The sequence below is a fragment of the Ostrea edulis genome, chromosome 10, assembly GCF_947568905.1.
Source record: "Ostrea edulis chromosome 10, xbOstEdul1.1, whole genome shotgun sequence".
Lineage (NCBI taxonomy): Eukaryota > Metazoa > Mollusca > Bivalvia > Ostreida > Ostreidae > Ostrea > Ostrea edulis.
Genome location: NC_079173.1, coordinates 46,349,867 through 46,366,593, shown reverse-complemented (window position 1 = coordinate 46,366,593; position 16,727 = coordinate 46,349,867). Strand labels below are relative to the sequence as shown.

General features: G+C 34.2%; 2 protein-coding genes across 2 annotated transcripts in view; both read left to right on the top strand.

Annotated features, from left to right (window-relative positions):
* Positions 1-16,727, top strand: part of LOC125682792 (uncharacterized) — a 196,451-nt gene that overhangs the window by 13,161 nt on the left and 166,563 nt on the right. The window contains exon 5 of the mRNA XM_056151560.1: positions 80-995. The gene's annotated coding sequence lies outside the window, so the exon portion shown is untranslated. The remainder of the gene's footprint in view (positions 1-79; positions 996-16,727) is intronic.
* LOC125666278 (uncharacterized) overlaps positions 1-16,727 on the top strand; it is a 141,588-nt gene that overhangs the window by 85,214 nt on the left and 39,647 nt on the right. The window lies entirely within an intron of this gene.

Sequence of the window (16,727 nt, the reverse complement as noted above, 5' to 3'; positions counted from 1 at the left end):
ATTTACAATTCTGAGTGTTGAGTTCATGTTTAATTAAAATCAATTCAAATAAGACAACTATTTCACATTTTTGTTACAGAATCGAGGGAAATCTACATCCACAGAAGCCAAGGAAATGAAGGACATTTTGAACAATATGTGTAACTGAATTTGAAGACGTATTTAGCATGACGAAGTAGATGGGGTAAATCAGTATGGAAATTTTAAATCAGTGAAATGCATTTAGAAAGATATATATTTAGGACTTTCAAACATCGGTATTTGGGTTTTTCAGTTTAGAGATTACACTTTTATCAATAAATCCAATATATGTCTTCAATAATAATATTCCTCTCGTTCAATAAGATCTTAAATGAGTTCTATAATTACAATAGAGAACCTGTCCAGCACTGAACTAATTAATATAAATTAACAAGGATCACTAATGCAATACTGTTATCAGATGTCGATGTCATTTTGTGCGCTATAAACAAAGACATCATTTGAAAGAACCTTTAATTAGGGAATGCTCAGGTCCACCCCATGCTTCTCTTTGTTTTCCTCAGTTTAAATACACATGTCAACAACGAAATATCTCCATGTGCTATCTGTACTTTAAAACCATTATGATCATCGTTTTAAATGAAAAAGAAGCGAAGACGGTAAGATCTTATCTATCTATAGCTATCTCTCATCGATTTTTGTCGAAATAGACTGTTGTCAAATTTCAAATAAGAGCAGTTTAAAAGCAGTTAAACGAGCAGAATGATATCTAGTCGCAAGAGAAATATAATACTTTTATTAATGGGCAATTGTAGAATAGCTGAATAAAACCATTTATTCCATTCCAGATTGTGAAACATTTGAAACCTGCATTTTCTGTGAACTAATGAATCTCCACATTCACTTCAGATACCCGTGAATCTATGTTCAGCCAACAAACCTGAGATTACTTCTATAGATCTATCTACTGCTTCTAATTCCTGCTGAAAAAGAAATTCAGTTGTCAGTTTCCGGTAAGTCATGTTTTGGTGTCTTTTTATTGGTTGGCTGGTTGTTTGTTGTATGTCCGATTGAGAGTGTTTCATTCTTGTTGAGGCGTTAGGAGTTGTATTAGAAGTACCACAAATTTAGACCTTGCTTAGTGTTTAAGCATTCATCACTAATGACACCATGCCATGGTGCGCTACTTTTTCCTTTGATCTTAGCCATACTTTAAATCAGACAGAAGCATTTGGCAAAAACCCAACGTACAATAACTTCCAGGGGCGGAGCTTAGCTGTACAATAAATTCCAGGGGCGGAGCTTAGCTGTACAATAACTTTCAGGGGCGGAGCTTAGCTGTACTATAACTTCCACGGAACCATACTACAACTTCAAAACTATGAACACAGAAAATGTCAATTTTATAACATTAATCAATTATGAAAACATAAGGAATGCAACATATAAATAACTTAACCATAATTGATATGTTCAACCAACAAACACAGTGTCGGATCTAGGAATTCCGAAAAAAAAGACATTTGTTTTAGCCAATATACGGAGAGATTTTGGGTGCTAAAGTATGTTTTACACGCATTATATCTGACTTCAGTATGTTCTGTGCAGAGTTTTTATTGGCGAACTAGATCATTATGACGACCATAGAATTTGCTAAATGCATCAAATATATAGATGATTAGGATGAAAGCATTCACATTCTGCATAGAGCATATACTGAAATTAGATATAATGCAAGCATGTCTAGATGTCCGTATTTGCCTAACTATCCTTTCTGTATTGCTTAGGAGTTATAAGATTGATCACTGTTCGTTATCTTTACCGTTCATGCAGTACTACCTTGTAAATTCATGACGAAGAGATGGGGATGGGGCTCTCGATCCGCCACTCACACATCAACACAACTACATATAATAAATCTGTTTTACAGTGGTATTGGTTCTCACCCGCAAAAAGCACGAGTGGTATGAAGCTAAAATCTCAGTAGTCTCTAAATTAACCCAGTCTGAAAAGATAAATTTCATTTCATGACGTTTTAAACCATTGCTGTTATGTGTTAACAGCTGTATGTGATAAAGACAAATTACACTATTTCAATATGCATAGCAAACCTTTTTACTGTTTTCAGATGAAGAGGTCTGAAAACGGGAACATAACGAAGACTGTTCAGTCTTATCAGTTCAATAAAGAATACAAAAGTAAGAACAGGGCAAATATAGTAAGACAACGGCACATATACACTACTGGACACAACAGAATAGGGACCAGGTACTTAGTCTATACTGATATGGAAAGCAAATTATTACAGGTCAGAACACCCCGTTATTATGATTAACAAGATAACTGAGGAAATAACATTAATATGTTAATACTATGGGGCGGCCATGTCACAAACCACGGTTAGGAGTCCACACACGTTCCCTTGATGATGGAGATGATCTGTAAGAAGCACCCATGGTTAACCGACGATGTGGCTTGACATGTCTAACCGAGACTAACTGACGATGTGACTTGACATGTCTAACCGAGACTAACTGACGATGTGACTTGACATGTCTAACCGAGACTAACTGACGATGTGGCTTGACATGTCTAACCGAGACAAGAATTTTATATACTTGTTTGTATGGCTCACGGCGGATGTGACACGGAATGCGTACTTCTCCTCAGCACCTGACTCGACCTTCGGTATGTCCTAGAGTCCGTGTTTGTCCAGCTCTTAATTTTGTTGTCCTTATTTGAGTTATGAGACTGATCACTGTTTGTCATCTTCACCTTTTCATAGTAAAAGGATTACAGCATTTTACTGTGTGCAGCGTTATAGTCGTAGTAAAAAGTAATCATAGTCTGTAAGTCATAAGAAATTAATTGCACAAAGAAACAATTGTAGCCATCCAATATCTGTTATTTGGTTGATTTCAATATGAAATAACCTTAGCAGTGAGAAGGCGTGTGTATTCCTTCCCTTCAATCGAACAGAATAAAATTGTTCATCATATAAACTTGTGGGTATTTCTTTACTACCGATTTTATTAAACTTTCAACATCGCTATAGCACTCTTCGTTAATGGCAGATCTGGTGGTTTATAACAAACTTAATAGATAATCAAAACAACACCATCTTCAAAATCAGTTCATCAGAGTCTCATCACCTCTCGGGATAAACTATTTGATAGTCGGGGTATGGAATCAGACAAGGGTAGTCAATCATAATAAAGCTATCACATACCGAGACCATTGTGTGCATTGGCAAAAAGATTTAGCAGTGACAAAACGGAGGGATTTAAATGCAGTGTATCTCACCTAATGGTTAACCATAGGGTTCTTTGTATGCCCTACTTAAAACAATCAGTATGAAACATACAGGACAACATTTGACCCAACCATAGGTTGTATTTGTAAATTAGATCATTATAACGACCATATAAATTGTAAAATGCTGACTTTCAACGAGACTGTTTAAACCCTTCTCAATTCATCGTTTCAATTTAACACTTCCACTACATATCAATAGTACTGTCAAAATAAGAGGGGGGTTAAAACTACCTTAAATATCAAGAATTGCACAGAGCTAGACAATTTTACACATATCAAAAAAATAAAAATAAATAAACATTCTTTCTCGAAAAAAGAGGATGGGGAAATACCCTATCCTGGTGATACAATGCTTTGGTTAATTAATACAGGGTAACACCACAATGCTATTGTCACTAACTTTAGTACCTGACCGAGGCTATATACGCCTTATTAATTGGATTACATGCATGTGTTTTATATCAAAGGATTTGTGTTTGTCCTACACTAAATCTTGTATAGGATTTGTGATGTTGATCCCCACTGTTAAAACATCGTGGTTTTGTTGCTGAAACGTCTTTGTTCCGAAACTTCCACTGGAGGTGCTGAAACGTTTGACATCAGAACATACCCAAGTCAAAAAATCGAACACCCTTTCCGTTAAGTCGACTAATTGCCACAGAATCGGTGTTTCTAAAACGCAAAATGTATATTGGAACGGACAATTTAAAACATATATCAGGATATAAGGCTCATGGAGGGTGTTTGAATTTCAATATACGAAGAGTTTAAGGAAGTAAGTTTACATTATAATGTATTGAGTTTAAGGAAGTAAGTTTACATCATAATGTATTGAGTTTAAGGAAGTAAGTTTACATCATGATGTATTGAGTTTAAGGAAGTAAGTTTACATTATAATGTATTGTGCGAGTCTGTGTTCAAGTGGAGTTTTTACAAGTATAATTACACCTTATCATAATTTGCTATGGAAAAATAAACATACCAGCCTAGTGGCCTCTTCCCACTTTTACTGATTGGAAATTTTAAGCAGAAAAAATAGTCAAACATTGAAGAGAACGATTTCCCGGTTTAAGAAAATTGAGCTTGGAAAACTAAACCTATATGTTAACAATCCTCCCTCCATTCTTTGTGGCATCAGTGGTAAACTAAGTGAGATCTTATTTACATATATATTTTAGGTTTCATGTTTGCAGTTACTCCTATTACACCCCATGTTGGGGGCAAGTTATCGATGCGGTCCTAAACTTTACATAAGATGAAGGGAGTGGCGGGTTACAGCTGTATTTTATATCTATTTCTGTCCAAGTTGCAATATAATGAATCCCGAGAATTTCAGAAGATATGTTATATGACTATATAAATATAATCAGGCTCGTTCCACCATTTTTTTTTAAATCGTGGTGTGTGTGTCAGAATGGTCTGAAAATATTTCTTTTCAAATGCAAATTGTAATCAAAGCTGTAAATCCTGAATGTTTTGTATCAGGGGGCAAGGATTAATGTTTTATTTCAATTCTTGGTTAAATTTAATTATATTTACACTACAACTCGTTATCATTATTTTTTTATTTATTTGAAACAAAAAGGTCGGGAACCAGCCTATAGATCGAGCTTTAAAAATGACCAAGGTTTCCTGTAATAATAGCGGAGAGAGAACGTGTGAGGCTAGTCCGCACCGCCATCCTCTAATGCTACATGTACGTAACGGCAATGCAGGTCGAACTATGCAATATATCAAAGCTGATTGGAATAAAAATTTATTTTCAAAATATTGAATCGCACATCAAGAAACAAAAACTTACCCATATTTCAACAGAAAGATTAGACATGTTACATACGGATTCGATATACACGTACATGTTTTTAACATTAACCAGGTGCGGACCGAAAACAAATTCAAATGGGAGGGGGTTGAACCAGAGGATTGAGTAGTTGATATCATAATGTGTATGTTGTACATTTTTATCGTCTGCATGGTGTTTTATAGGTTAACCAGGGGTGGATCCAGGAATTGTGGTTACGGGGGACGCCACTTTATGAGGCAGGGGGTCTGGGGACCTCCTGGGAAGCTCGTGGGTAATACAGATTTTAGATGGCTTGAAATATGTCTTCTTTTTAAGTCATTTGTACTACTTCCTATCATTTTTTTATAAGGAGAAAGTAATAAAATGACGCAAATTTTAAGGGGTTTTTTTTCCGACAAAATAAAGTTTTTCCAATAAAGTAATTCCAAAAATCAAAATTTTGTCATTTAGTTCTCCGGGAGTGCAAGAAATAATTACTTCTTTTATCGTTTAGTACATTTTTATAAGCAAGATACCACGATTTACTTTAAATTTGAAAATTATAGTGGGGGGTGCCCTCCCCTTAAATCCGCCACTGTTAATTACATTACCAAACAAAAGCAAAAAAAACCTAAGAAAAGAATTTAAAATGACAAATGAATTGACAGCATTTATTGCTAAGGGATGCGATCAAATGTGGAATGTCTGACAAAAATACTGAATTCACATAGCTTTCATCAACACCCCCTCCCTCTCAAAAATCGATGATTGTTGAAAATGAGAGAAATCAGTGCATGGAAATCGATGTCCGATGACGTAAATTACAAAGCCCTCTCACCTTTCCCCTACATTTTTATTCGACAATCAATGTATATAGCGATGGTGCCCCCCCACCCCACCCACCCCCAAAAAATGATACGATACTCTGACATATACACAGTGAAACTTCTCCAAACCCCTCAGAAAACTGGTTCTCCCTGAATACCTGCCGATTTTCAAAGTCACGGAAGAAATCTTAACATTTCTTTATAGAGAAATTCTTACAAAACCGGTCACCCCTGAAAACCGGACAACGGCCACTTTTTAAAGAACATTTGTTAACAAACGTGTACTTTACTCTTATAATATAGGCCACTTTTGAAGATGAGAAAATTTTGGCCAGATGGGTAATCAAGATCGGCCAGGTGTGTAAATGACCGACCGACCGGCCAGGTGTGAAATTATCGACCGCAGGTGTGAAAAACACAAGTGACCTCTTTTAATGTCTATGGTTTACCCGTGCTTCCAAGGGAGTTGAGCGACACTTGGCTAATCCAAGTGACCCTTCCAAACTCTGTAGAAATGTAAGACATTCTACCACGTGACTTTACGGAAACTGCTAAGATCGGAAATTTTCACGTGCTCTAATTTTACAAGTTTAGAATAAGCAGGTAATTACAGTACAATAATGTTACTTTTTCACTCAAAGTCAATAAAAGCGTGCAATCGATGTCGCCGGTACTTTATTAGAAAATAAGCTATATCAAATCATATATACTGTGTGCTATACATTCATTGACCCATAGCCTCCCTAGGCGTGGTACACTTTTTATTTCCCCTTTACTTATAAACTTTCACAAACAAAACCAACGTGAATAAAACAAAATTCTTTCATCTTTTTCAACTGCATTAATTGATGCAATAGTTGCAAACAATTTTATATTCACCCCGGGGTTAAGTTGTCTCGTGTAAAATAACAAGTAATAACAGCATATTCAAATTAAAGTATAATTCTTCTAAGCGTCGCATATTTGTATGTCTAGTTCACACGAAGAATTTTATTCGCATTAAACGTAATTAATGCGAATTAAATCTGAACCACGTTCACATAGAGATTTTAATGCGCATTAGATTTACTTCGCATTAGCTCTGTGTGAACGCTATGCGAAGCTAATGCACAGTAAATGTAGAGGCATGCGTAATGGCATATGTGGGTCACATGTATCATACCCATCACGGGGCAGCTATATATAAATGTTAGATTTGTGCGAAAAACTAATCAAAATAATAATAATCACTCAAGAAAACATTGTACAAACAGCATGGCATTATATAATGTCAGACGTAAATGTGTGTTCTGCATACTGAGTAATGCATATGAATGGAATTGTTTAGAAATTAAGTATGGTTCCATGTAAAAATCAGGCAGTGGGTGATAAGTCGACCGTCAGGGATCGAGCCGATACTTATATATATAGTAACATTGTTTATAGGAAATCATTCGGTGATAATGTTTTTTTTTTCATATGACGCACCTTCACAGAGCTGTGTTACTAAAAATAGAATACCCATGTTTTGACCAAAATTGACTCATAAAAATGCTATATATTCTTAAAGGTTTTGTTAAATGAAAAGATCATACATTTTCAAATGGCTTATATAAAATGAAGAAGAAGGCTACTGTTTACGAATTTCTGTTGTCACAGTGAGTATTTGTTATGTGTTACCATGGTAACCGTTGCTGCAGTTAACGAAAGGATTTTCTAACGGAAAAACATTCCCACTTTAAGACCATTTTTCTCGAAACAGCAAACACTTTCAAAAGAGTTTTATAATTAGACGGATAAAGTACATGCTATTGAATAATTTTTACTCAATATTTTTTTTGAAAGTTTTTACTGTACTCGGAAAAAAATATATGAAGATTGTGAAAAATGGCGGGAAAATAATATATTTTTATGTTTTTTAAGTTTTCTTCTACTTACAAACTATTCAACAAGTATACTTTTCTGTCATGTTCTAGTAATTATCATATTTATAAATATCTAAAACGATCTTCTTTATGTGTTTACATATCATATTGATATGTCTATAGATGTAAATTTATGCAAGAAACGATGCATAGCATTTTGGGTCGGGATCGAAAGTCTGTTTATTATTAACTCATTTCTTTCAGATTTCCTCAGGTTATTGTAAACAACTTATTAGACCGGTCTTTATAGGATATTTTGCACTGAATGGCGAGTTTAACTTGCAAGTATTTTTGGCTGGATAGTTGTGAGTGTGTAGGTAATTAACAGATTAAAGAAAAAATGCTTGGTTGGCAATTGTTTTTCGTTTTGAAATTCACCTATCAACAACTCTTGTGAGGCTGGTCAACGACGTACGTTGTAGGTTACTCGAATGACAAGAGATTGGCATTATAGTCCCAAGTATGAAGAGAATGAATGCCCATGCTCTTTTAAAACGTATATCTTTAGAAAAACGTTCAAGGGAATCCTATGATAAAACATTAATATATAATTTATCAACTTTTGTATTTTACCCTAAATATAATTCATTGAAAATATCTTTTATTTGAAAAATCATTTTGAATTCATTTTTTCTCTGTGTAATATGAAATTTAAAACATTTATTACAAAGCATCTGGACATTTAAAACTTTGGCTAACAATTCTAGAAACATGAGAGGGCTCAAATTTTAAAATAAACTTTTTAGCACATGATTTCCTTATGAATCCTTTGTAAGAGTGGAACAAAAACATTTAGCGAAATGTACGTTTTTACAGTCATATAATATATATGTTTGTTCAGGAAAAAATAAAAATGAAAACAGAAACTGCAGACATTTGTGTCATTAATATTGTAAAATTTGGACAGTTTATATTGACTTCATACAATTTTATGAAAATACATATAATGTAGAAATGGAATTGTTTTAAAATTCAATAATGTAGTTTAAAAAATGTAAGTTGACTCATTTATCATGTCTATGGCACTATCTTTTACCAAGTATGATTACAGGTTGCTTTCAGATGACAAAACAACTGTTTTACATAATCCATGTAGATATTAGTGTCTGTAAAGTGAATTGAAAATGAATTCTTAATTATTTCATCAATAGATTCCATTATCTATACGATTTTTTAACAGTTGCAACTTGTAAGTTTAGATCCTTTATAAACTGTATACTGAAAAATGTACATGGAAGAGTTCTTTGAAGCTTAAAAATTTTATTTCAAAATCATACTTTTTTAAAAGTGTAACCCCAAACAAGGCATAAACATGATAAAGGAACAAATGAGCACAGAAATATATTTGTTACGAACATATTTACAAAAAGGAGGCAGATCCAGAAAAAAATATAAGGGTGGGAATGGAGGGGTTGTGACTCGTGTATTTACCTTCTCCATCCAGAAAGGGGTGAGTGAATAGCCCAAAAATTGCATAAAATAGACCATTTGAGCTCTTCTATGATGCATCACATTATACATGTATTTTTGCATGTCAACACAACTTCATTACACAATTCAACCCATTGGTGTTTAAGTTTTTCATAAGTTGTTTCCCTTTCGAATTTAGGTACATTAGGAATTTCAGTTGAAATAATTTGAATAAACACCATATATAAGAATGCTTTCATGTTTATTTGACAATTTATTTCTTCATAAAGTTTTGATATTTTGTTTGGATTCAATATTTTAGACTGTCTTGATGTTACTCCTTTGCTTTCCTTTTGTAATAGTGTCTTGTACTTTCACTTGGTTTGATTGATTTTCTTCCTGTTACCACTTTAAGTTTGTCCTTGGGTTTTGCAGAGACCTACAATACAATAAGATAGTCATTAATTTTCAGGACACAAGAATTTACTTATTTTTCTCTCCTCAATATATAATATATATTTCTCTAGTTTTTGAAAATGTTTGAACATTTTATATCATAAAACTTTCAATTAAAGTACACACCTCAGAGCCTAGTAATCATAGTACACATTGATATTTAAATTATACATGTAGTTAGAAAGAATAAACTACTAAAACAGCATATAAAACTTTTGAAAACAAGAAATGCTTAAAGAAACTTGTATATGGCATTGAGAAGGTGTTCCAAATATTCTAAATCAGTGACAAGTAGGTTCAGGTACTAGTCAGGGCAACAGCTGTATCAGGTTTTGAGTCTGGTTTCTGAGTGACCAATATTTTCCTATAATGGTGGGTTGGGGGTTGGTTGACTTTGACCTCATTATCAGAAGGGGTCATATAGTGCTTGTATATCAGGATTATTATATAATACTGCTCTACCAAGTTTGAGGTTTATAAAACATTTACACTGTAGATTCATTGGTACATATGTGCTACATGTATTTACAGTTATGTATTTACCACAGAGGTTTCCAATGCATGTACTGATGGTAATGACACTGCATGATGCTGGTATGAAAACTTTAAAGAAATATACATTAGCTAAATGACTTGATCTTTGTTATATTTATATATTATTATTAGAAATATAAATTCAAGAACCCATGCATTGACCAGTCCCCATGACCATATCAAATTGAGGCAGACTTTAAATAGTAATATAATAGATATTTAATAAAAATGTCAAGGAGACTCAACTTATTGATTGATATGAAGATTTATAATTAACATTATGAATTCTTTGACAATAAAATGGAATTCTTTAAAAAACTACAGACCCTAAATATTTTCTTTGATATGTCTAATAGTATGCATATGTTTTTAAAATATGAATTCTGATTTGTCAAGAGCTGAATGGTGACCACTAAAAGAAAGGATTTTGTGCATATGAAATAATATTTAAAAAATTGTGTGTATTTATAATTATAGAATACCTTGAAGGAAAAAAAATGATGTGTATATAAAATAAATTGAAGGAAAAAAATCCCATCCTTGCTGAGATTTGAACCCGGTACCTCCAGCATGCTAATCCAGATACCTAACCACTTAGCTATGTATGATATGTAAAAAGAAGGATTACATTATATACTAAACATTGCATCTCACAAAGTCATATCATGTCTTAAATTTTTATATGCAAATTCGACTGAAATCTACATGTAGTACATAAAACCACACTCTTTTGAGATGATACCTACTCCAACTGATCCTCAGTTAGGCATAATCTACATTTCTATCTGAGACAAGAGGCGTTTGTGTGGAGGATACATAGATGTCTGCTATTATTGCAGACCATTACAAATGAAACATGCCGTCGATTAGCCTAGGCCTAAAACATAGCGTAACTGTTGAAAGTATGACTTTTTGAAACAAGGGAGGGGGTGTCATCTGTACACAGTCGTCTCATACAATGCTACATTGTATAATACAACATTCGTTATGATTTTTATGCTAGTAATAATAAATATTGCGAATTTTGACTTACTATTAAATATGTAAATCACACCATTTGAAATTACCGGAATACGCCGACTTGGTGACATGTCATACAAGATATGTTGCTCGGTCTTCGTTGTCGGCTGCTCCACACAGGGTCTATCTTCTGTGACGCCATATGCATCAATGTATTTCTGACACTCTCCGAAGCTATGTATATATTCGTTTCCTTTAGATGAGGCTTGAGGGTAGATCACACTCTGTCGGAATATTGTCCTACACGGCATTCAGTTTTGGATCCGCCATATTCCGCGCACTTAGTGTGTTGACAACGCAGCACCCCTAGCGATCATCGAGGTTAAATTCAAGAACGATAACCGAAATTGCATTAAAATCGAAACATTCAGAGCGGTTTTAAAATGTTATATTGAAACTTTAAAAAAAAATATTTATTTCAGAGCATGCCTTTTTTATTTGTTTAATGTTATATAATGATATATTTTCATACCCGCTTTGCTGTTTTTAGATTTCAAAGGGATTACAAGTAGTGTTTTGTATAGATTTGCACTAAGCGTGAATTCTCTATGTTCATAATTATCTGTCCATAATTTTGGAACAAGGCGAAATAAATCAAAACTACTTTGTATATTTGCTAAACATATTACGGTGAGTTAGTATGCTAAGTTTGGGTTCATTTCGTGAACATGGACTTATCACGAAAATGCGATTTTGCCTGATTTTTACGTGGAACCATACTTAAATACGATAAAAACGTTTTAAAATAGTGATATGATTTTCTTTTCCTTTTTTTAATTTTAACAAATGTGCCACTCATAGTTAAATTATTTCATACTATATGACGTCATACTAGACTTATAATACGTATTACTAATTAAAAATTACGTCACAATAATAGGCAGCGGAATGATGAAAAAGAGGTTCCGAGGTTTTTTAAACTGGGCTCATGAAGAAGCAATATATTGTTTATAATGAATGCTGGTCGTCAGAGGAAATAACGCTAATTTTTTGGGAACATATAAAAATAAACACTACAAAACTCCTTGTGTGTAGATCAGTTACATGTATATTGTAAGCATGTTTTGAACAACGAATTCTGTATCTATACCCAATATTCATTAAAATATCTACATGTATAAAAATAATATTCAATAATATAGTCTATCGTTTAATTCAATTCTCGCACCCTTTAACTTAGAGATGCATACGAATTTAATGCGCATTAGTTTACTTCGCATTAAATATAACCGCCGTGTGAACTATATTTCATTCGAATTAATTTAATGTGCATTATCTACTTCGCATCAAAGTAAAATTTAATGCGCATTCGTGTGAACGAGGCATTAGTAAAAATCGATTGTCAGAGTATCACGTGCGGAAATCCCTCGATTTTCTATTACGTCATCTTACCAAACTTCCACCAGAGTTCGTTTGCTCACAAACGGTATATATGAACTTCCGGTACAGAGTATACAAAGCACCCAAACACAAACATTTACATTTTATGATATGGATTCGCTTATTAATGCATTACAGGCTAGCCATTATCTCCTAACACTGCCGTTCAATACATCACAGATTTCCAAAAATTGCAAATACAAATATTTCCTCGAGTAAGTCATCTATTAAAAGTAGCAACAAACTCAAAGTTGCACAACATAATCGGGATTCGGCGGTCGGCTCGATTCTAACAGATAAACCCAACAGACATTGAAAATATAAAGAATTTGTATTCAGGTTGCCCTAGGAAATCGAATCCATTTCCTAAAATCAGATCCATCCCTTATGATAACCTTCGATTTACGGCGCAGGATTAATTTGCGTACATTAGAAGTCTTATCTAAAATTATTAGATATGGTTGAAGATTACATCGGAGGTCAAAATTCTACAATCATGTAATATCAATTAAAATAATCAAATAAAATATATAAAAATTATAACATATTCTCCCAGTAGTCATCTTATTAAATGACCCCCCCCCCCCCTCCGCAATAAACAATACTTACACTGTATGAAAAAGTAAATATAACGAACATTCATCGATTCTATATAAAAACAAAAGTAAGAGTTTAGTAAACACGGACCCCTGGACACCATAGGTGCAAGCACCAGGGGCGGATCCAGGAATTGCGGTTACGGGGGGGGGGGGGGCACTTTATGATGCAGGGGGTCCAGGGCGAAGCCCTTTACCGGGCAGAACCTCCGGAAGCTTCTGGATTTTACATATTTCATATATGACTTGAAATATATGTCTCCTATTTAAGTCATTTGTACTATTTTCTATCATTTTTTAATGTAGTGAAATTATTAAAATGACGCTAATTTTAAGGGTTTTGGAAAAAAGATAAGTTCTTCCTATAAAGTAATTCAAGAAATCAAAAGATTTTGTCATTTATTTCACCAGGAGTGGAAGAAATTATTGCTTCTTTTATCGTTTAGTACATTTTTCTAAACAAGATACCATGATTTACCTCAAAGACCGAGGAAATAAGCACCGCCTTCAATTTTACCTGGTCTGTAAACCCCTATCAATCAGGAGAAATTTAGCTTCAGATTGGATGCTAGAAATTGATGGACATTTAGTTACTAATCCGTGTGTATACATTGTCCACCTCGTCTCTCGATCGAGGCGTCCGTGAAATCTTTTGATGTTTACCGCGTACTATGCCAGCTCAATAGGGAAAGTTTTGATAAGAAAATTATGGCTTTGTATTACATCTATAGTCACAAAATATAATGTATTGAGTAGAAAATCTTACATATAATTACATCAATTATAATAAATTATGATGGGTTGTGTGTAGGAAGAGGTGCGATAGAAAATTATGGATGGTTAGAACATAATTTACATGGACATGGAATTTATGCTCAAGAGACTGTACCGACTCTCATTGGAAATGTCGTGTTTATATATTATTATAAAAATTTTAATTATGAGTAAATACATCATTAAAATTCCGTTTATATTCAGTTGAAATTTTATCAGCGTCATTTTACGACGAAACATGGCAACAAAAGTAACCGCAACTCTATCAGAAGAGAAATTATCCGCTGTATGGGCCCTTTTTGCATACAATGGTTGGGATTGGGATACCGAGGAAGAAGAAGTTATATCTAAGGAAGTACCCTCTTCGCCTGGACCAGCTATTGAGGGAAATGCCGGAAGAGCTGAATGTCCCGACTGTTGGTGTAGGCCGTGCGTTATGGACGGGTCGCACAGACAACTTTGGTGGCCAGAAAATCCCGTTGTGCCGTCCAGAAAAAATAAATCTAACAGAAAAAAACTTTATAAGAAATTCTGGACTATGTTGAGTCATCGTGGGGTATGGGACGATGATCATTATATCGCCAGAAAATCCGCCGCAGTACGAAGGGATTCTCGTAGGAATCTGTATGTTTGGTAGACGCACGGATACAAGAGAGACATCATGCCTGACTGTGTTATTCGTAAAGTCCGAGCATGGTATCCAAACCTGATTTTTCAATGGCTAACGTCCTCAATTACAAAATAAAGTTATCGTGCTTTAACATGTTTTGATTCTTTAATTTTTTTTATCAATATTTTGAATAACATGCACAAGAAAAATAATTGCACTTATGATTTATCTTACGAAAACGTATACAGGTAACACAGGTAACATCCCGTGTATTCAGGAAGCTATACACGAGCTACCATTCTTCCCTCGGGGCTTCACACCTGTTTAAAATTAGCTCCGCCCCCAACTAAACTTACCTGAGGTAAACCGACCGGTCGAAAAACTCGGTCTTTAAAAAATAAATACCCCCCCCCCTCCCATTAAATCCGCTACTGATCACTGAAGATATTGTTTCTGAACACAACAGTACTATTTAGCTAGTAGGGATGATATTGGGTGAAAATTTTGTAACCGAATAGTCGTGTAAATTCTTTTGACCGATTACATGTAATAAACCAGTTAATCGTTAAGAATTATAATTATGAATTACTGAATTATTTCATTTTATTTTAGCTTCAGTTATATTTTCAATTCACTGAGGAACAGCATGACCAGTGTTTCGATAAGTAAAGACGTCAACAAAAACCATATGAAAGGAAGAATGTATTTAAAAATTCAAAATGTTCACGTTTTGCAACGTCTTGCCAGAACGGTGCATCATATAATTATTTATTTTATTACAATATTTGGCTTCAAGTTTATGATAAAGAAATAATTATATTGTCTTCGAAGTTTGTTTACAAGAATTGCTAAGGTGGCAAAAATCCGTTTGGACGGCACACACTACTAAAGTTACTCAGCACCTGCGCGTCCGTTCTACATAACACAGCTGACATTTCATCTCTTTCTCATTTAAGCATTACTACACTTGACACAATGGGAAGTCACTCAGAAATGTGATTTAATCCGACCTGCATGATTTTTAGCCCCCCCCCCTCCATTTTTATTTCCATCCTCTAACTTTGCATAATGATGTATCTTTCTACATGTATGTAACTTGTCCTCATTATGCCATGCATTATTATGGTACGAATCATTGAACTGATTATAAAATCCATGTGGAAAATATGCGGGCAGCGCCGAATTTATTAGCGTGATACTAGTACTGCTTGGTGCTTTATTTAACGCAAGCATTATAGACTATAGAGCCTGACTGGGAACTTTGTAAAAGGTTTTACCTACAGAATGGACTATAATTATTGGTACTGCATGAAAGTTTACTTTAAAGATTATCAAATCTGATCAGTCATTAAAAATGTTAATCTTTAAACATCACCTAGACTTTGAATATTACGACCCCCACCCCCTTTTTTAAAACATATATGTGACACAGGCACGGCGGTATTTCTTTACTAAAAATAGCCCGGTCAATGGGTTACAAATTTTCTAATCGGTCAGCATTTGTTCAACCGAGTAATCGATTAATTTAACCGGCTTATCGTTGTTATCCATAGTATTAAAATATTTAACACATGCATATTATATATAAACCAACCAAACTCGTACAACTCGTACAAGCAAGAGTTACGAAAATCCGGAATATTTCTTTAAAGTACTTAGAATAGTCCTGTGCTGCAATAGCAAACAAATATTTTGTGACACGTTTAGAAACACGTAGTGTAGGATATGAAATCTGCGTGGGTTGGTTTGGCTGTTTGTACAGAATCACCGGATATTGCTAAAACGTGGAATGGAAAATGGAACGGAACGTAAAATGCTTAGCTGATATCATGGGGGTGATCGGCATTTTGTAAGATTAAAGGGTTCATTGTATTATGAACGAGGGCAGCAGAAATTTCATTGAAAACGGGAAGTCATTCTTATGTTCCACCGTTTCATATACTTCATAAGTTTTACACATATACTTACATTGTGCATGGTGTATACATGTACGTATTTTAAAATCGTAATATAACATACTATTTAAGCAAGCGCTTGTGTATACTACCTCTGTTCTCGGAGTTGCCATTTTCTGACACCCTCTCTCTCACCGATTGTAACAGTATGTTGTTTCACAAATATAAAGAAAATTGAAAA